The sequence below is a fragment of the Oryctolagus cuniculus genome, chromosome 3 (assembly GCF_051225735.1).
Source record: "Oryctolagus cuniculus isolate XC-2025 breed Fujian yellow rabbit chromosome 3, ASM5122573v1, whole genome shotgun sequence".
NCBI lineage: Eukaryota > Metazoa > Chordata > Mammalia > Lagomorpha > Leporidae > Oryctolagus > Oryctolagus cuniculus.
In genome coordinates, this window is record NC_142869.1 from 24,397,265 (window position 1) to 24,402,898 (window position 5,634).

The 5,634-nt window shown below is 37.2% G+C and overlaps 1 pseudogene; it reads left to right on the plus strand.

The window, feature by feature from the left end:
• Nucleotides 1-722: 722 nt before the first annotated feature.
• Nucleotides 723-816, plus strand: LOC138849211 (U2 spliceosomal RNA; annotated as a pseudogene).
• Nucleotides 817-5,634: the final 4,818 nt, after the last annotated feature.

Genomic DNA, 5,634 nt, shown 5'->3' on the forward strand with positions numbered 1-5,634 from the left:
AGAGGCAAGCACTATAGAGAGACTTAAAATGGGACAACAAAATCTGAAATGTGGTAAAGAATAGACTGCAAATGTGGATTTATTTGTATTTCTGAACTACTTTTGTTTATTTTTTTATCTTTATAATCAATTTCAAGTGGCTATCATTTCAAAATAGGATACTATCACCAAAATACATTTTTGTAAGCCTCATGTTAACCACAAACCAAAAAAAATAAGAAATCCAAACACACTACTAGAGAAAATCATTTATATGCACATACACACAAACACATAATGATTGTAAGAGAGGAAGAAACAACAAAAGAGACTACAATAAAACTACAAAACAAGTTCAAAGTGGAAGTTGTAAGACCTTAGCTGTCAATAAGTACCATGAATATAAATGCATTAAATTCTCCAACTGAGGGGCTGGCATTATGGTGTAGTATGTAAAGCTGTGGCTTGCAACACGAGCAACCTATAAGGGTGCTAGTTCATGTGCCAGCTGCTAATGCCCTGGGAAAAGCAGTGGAAGAAGGCCCAAGTACTTGGTCCCCTGCCACCAACATGGGAGACCCCAGTGAAGCTCCCGGCTCCTGGATTCAGCCTGGCCTATCTGGGGAGTGAATCAGCAAACAGATTCATTCTTTCATTCTCTCTCTCTCTCTCTCTCTCTTCCTCTTTCAAATAACTAAATAAATCTTAAAAAATTAAATTATCCAATTGAAAGAAAGTAAACCATCGCTTCTCGGCCTTTTGGCTAAGATCAAATGTAGTATCAAGTGAAAGTAAACCAACACAAAAATAATTATATGCTGCTTTTAAGAAACTTACTTAGTGTAGAAATCTGCATAGACTGAAATACATAAGATGGAATAAGATATATCATGCAAATGAAACCAAAAAGAAAGCTAGAGTAGCCCTAATTTTATCAGATAAAATAGATTTTAAATCAAAATTAGTTAAAAGAGACAAGAAAGGTCATTACATAATGATAAATATTTCAACCTATCAACAGGAAATAACACAAATATATATGAACCCAATATAAGAACACCCAAATGCATAAAACAAATATTCATAGACCTAAAGTAAGAGATATTTTCCAATACAGTAATAGTAGGTAACTTTATTACCTCCCCTTCAAAAATGGGCAGATCACCCAGACATCAACAAAGGAACAGCAGTTAAATTGTACCCTAGATCAATTTGATTGAACAGACATCTACAGAATGTTCCATGCAACAGCTACAGAAGATATATTCTTCTCAATAGCACATGGAAAGTTCTCCATGACAGATGATATGGCAGGTTACATAACAAGAATTACAAATTTTTAAAAACAGATTATATCAAGTATCTTTTTTTAAAAAAAAATACAACAACACTAGAAATCAGTAACAAGAAAAACTCTGGAACTACACAAATACCTGGGAATCAAACAAGTTATAAACATCAATGGATCAAGAAAGAAATTAAGAAGGAACTTTATAAATTTGTTGAAACAAAGAAAATTGAAGTACAACATAATAAAATCTGTGAGATGAAACAAAAGAAGCACTAAGAGGGAAGTTTATAGCAATAATGGTTACATCAAAAATCAGAAAGATCTCAAATAAAATATTTACTGATGCTCCTTTAAGACTTAGGAAAACAAGAAACAAATCAAGCCCCAAATTAGTACAAGCAAAGAAATAACTCAGAACACAGATAAATGAAATAAAGACCTTAAAAGAAATAGTCTAGCTAAACACCAATAAAGAATATTGAGACTGAATTGGTAGCAGAAAAGCCTTCCATCGAATAGAAGCCTAGGAAAATATAGTTTCACTGCTGAATTCTGCCAAATAGTTAAAGAATAATTAACAACATTCTTTTTTATTTTTTGTAAAAATAAAAGAGGAGGGAATTCTTTCAAACTCATGGACAGTATTACCAACATACCAAAGTGAGACAAGGACACAACAACAAAAAAAGCTACAGGCCAATATACTTGATGAATATAGATGCAAAAATCCTCACCAAAATACTAGCAAACTGAATCTGACAGAACATTAGAAAGAGCATTCACCACAATCAAGTGAAGTTAATCCCAAGGATGCAAAGATGGCTTAATGTATGCAAAATAATATACATATACACCACATCCACAGAATGAAAGATAAAAATCATATGACAACCTCAATTTAATAAAAATCCAACATCCCATGGGGCCGGCACTGTGGCATAGTAGGTAAAGCTGCTGCCTGTGGTGCCGGAATCCTATCTGGATGCAGGTTCAAGACCTGGCTGCTCTACTTCTGATATAGCTCTCTGCTGTGGCCTGGGAAGGCAGTAGAAGATGGCTCAAGTCCTTGGGCCCCTGCACCCATGTGGGAGAACTGGAAGAAGCTCCTAACTCCTGGCTTTGAATCAATGCAGCTCTGGCCATTGTGGCTATCTGGGAAGTGAACCAGCAGATGGAAGACCTGCCTCTCTCTGCCTCTGCCTCTGCCTCTCTGTAGCTCTACTTTTCAAATAAAAAAAGAACAACATTTCTTCATGATAAAAACTCCAAACAAATTAGGTATAGAAGGAACTTGCCTCAACATAATAAAAGCCATATGTAACAATTCAACAGCTAATACCATACTGAATTGAGAAAAGCTGAAGGCTTTCCCCCTAAGATCTGGAACCAGACAAGGAATACTACTTCCAAGCTTCTATTCAGCATAGTACTGGAGATTCTAGCTACAGCAATTAGGCAAGAGAAAGAAAGAAAGGGCATCCAAATTGGATAGGAGGAAGTTAAATTGTTACTGTTTGCAGATGACATGATCTTATAGAGAAAACTCCAAAGATTCCACCAAAAAACTACTAGATAAAAAAAATGCCATAAACTTTCAGGAAAAAGATCAATGTCCAATAATCAGAAGTACTTTTATATGTCAATGGTGAATTGTCTGAAAAAGAAAGTAAGAAAGCAATGCCATTTCCTATACCTACCCAAAATGCCTAGGAATAAACATAACCAAAGAAGTGAATGATCTCTAAAATGAAAAATAAAAAACTCTGATTAAAGACCCTGAAGAGGACAAAAAAAAAAAAAAAGGAAAAACATTCTGTGTATGTGGGTTGAAAGAATCAATATCATTAAAATGTCCATACAATACAAAGTTACTTACATATTAAATGTAATCCATTTCAAAATATTAATTGTATTTTTCCACAGAACTAAAAAAAGAAGCTACTAAAATTTGTGTCAAAGCATAAAAGATCCCAATTAGTCAAGGAAGGTGGTATTATACTTATTACCTAACTTCGAAAAACATTATAGGCGCTGGCACTGTGTGTAGCCAGTTAAAACCTTGCTGCAGTAATAGCATTCCATATGGGCACCAGTTCAAGCCCTGCCTACCCATTGTCTCATCCAGCTTCCTGCTAATGTGCCTGGGAAAGCAGTAGAGAATGGCCCAAGTACTGGGGCCCCTGCACTCATGTGGGAGACCTGGATAAAGTTCTTGGCTTCAGCCTGGCCCAACCCTGATCAATATGACCATTTAGGGAGTGACCCAGCAGATGGAGGATCTCTCTCTCTCTCTCTGTCGCTCCCTCTTTCTCTGTAACTCTGCCTTTCAAAAAAATAAATCTTTAAAATTAATAAAATAAAATATGTTATAAAGTTGCAGTAATTAAATTGCATAAAAAAGATACCTAAGCCAATGGAACAGAATACAGACTCTAGAAGTAAACCTAAGCATTTACAGCAAACTGATCTTTGACTAAGGGGCTAGGAGCACATATTGGAAAAAGGAAAGTCTTGTCAATAAACGGTGTTGGGAAAACTGGATATCTACATGTAGAAGAATGAAACTGGGCAACTCCCCCCACCCCCTGCATCAATCATGATTTACAAAAGTCAACTCACAATGGATTAAAGAACTAAATGTAAAACCTGAAACTTTGAAACAACTAGAAGAAATCTTAGAGAAGGTACTTCAGCACACTGAAATGAACAAGGATTTTTTTGAATAACATTCCCAAAGCTCAGGAAACAAAAGCAAAAATAGACAAATGGGATCCCATTTGCACCACAAAAGAAACAATAGAGCCAAAGGAATACTGACAGAATGGGAGAAAATATCTGCAATTTATACATCTGACAAAGGGTTAATAATCAGAATATATAGGGAACTCAACTCAATAGAAAAACAACAAATAGTCCAATTTAAACATAGACAGTACATTTAGATTGACATTTCTCAAAGGAAGACACATAAATGGCTAATAGTATCTGAAAAAAGTGTTCACCATCACTAATCATTTGGGAAATGTAAATCAAAACCATAATGAGATATCATCTTTCTCCATTTAGAACAGTTATTATCCAAAAGATAAAAAATTGGATGGTATTGCAGCATAATAGGCTGAGCCACCACATGCAACACTGGCATCCCATATTGGCACTGGTTTGGGTCCCAGCTGCTCCATTTCTGACCTGCTAGTTTGCTTGGGAAACCAAAGATGGCCCAAGTCCTTGGGCCCCTGCCACTCATGCAGGATGAAGCTCCTGGCTCCTGGCTTCAGCTTTGCACAGCCCCAGCCATTGCTGCCATTTGGGGAATGAACCAGCGGATGGAAAATCTCTGTCTTTCCCTCTTGCTCTCTGTAATGCTGCCTTTCAAACAAATAAAATAAATCTTTTAAAAAAAGGAAAATGCTGGCAAGAATTAGGAGAAAGGACAGTAGTAAACCACTGAAGTTAGTACAGTCATTATGGAGATTTCTCAAAAAACTAGAAACAGCAATTCCAGTACTGGGTGTATATGCAAAGGAAAGGAAAACAGTAAGTCAAAGACAGAGCTGCATTCCTATATTCATTGCAGCACTATCCATTATAGCCAAGATACGACATCATTGTAGTTGTCCATCAGTGGGTGAAAAAATTAAGAAAATTCTGGTGTATATCCACAGTGGAATATTATTTCATTATAAAAAATGAGACTCTGGGCCTGGCGCTGTGGCACAGCGAGTTAATGCCCTGGCCTGAAGCGTCAGAATCCCATATGGGCACTGGTTCAAGACCTGGCTGCTCCACTTCCGATCCAGCTCTCTGCTATGGCCTGGGAAAGCAGTAGAAGATGGCCCAAGTCCTTGGGCCTCTGCACCCATGTGGGAGATCCGGAAGAAGCTCCTGGCTCCTGGCTGCAGATCAGCTCAACTCCAGCTGTTGTGGCCATCTGGGGAGTGAACCAGCAGATGGAAGACCTCTCTCTCTCTCTCTCTCTCTCTCTCTGCCTCTTCTCTTTGTATAACTCTGACTTTCAAATAAATAAATAAATCTTTTAAAAAAAATGAAACCCTATCATTTGCAACAGCATGAATGGGACAGGAGGACATTATGTTAAGTGAAGTAATTCAGCCACAGAAAGATAAATACCTCATATTCTGCCTCATATGTGGAAATTTTTTAAAGTTGATGTCATAGAAGTATAGGGTAGAAAATGGTCTCCAAAGGTTAGGGGAGGGCGTAGGCAGAAGGAGGGAGGATTGCCATTGCATACAGGAGTACAGCTGGGTAGAAGGAATAACTTGTAATGTTCTACAGATCAGTAGGGTAACTGTGGTTGACGGATTTAGCAGCAGACAAGATTGTGAATGATACTAACACAC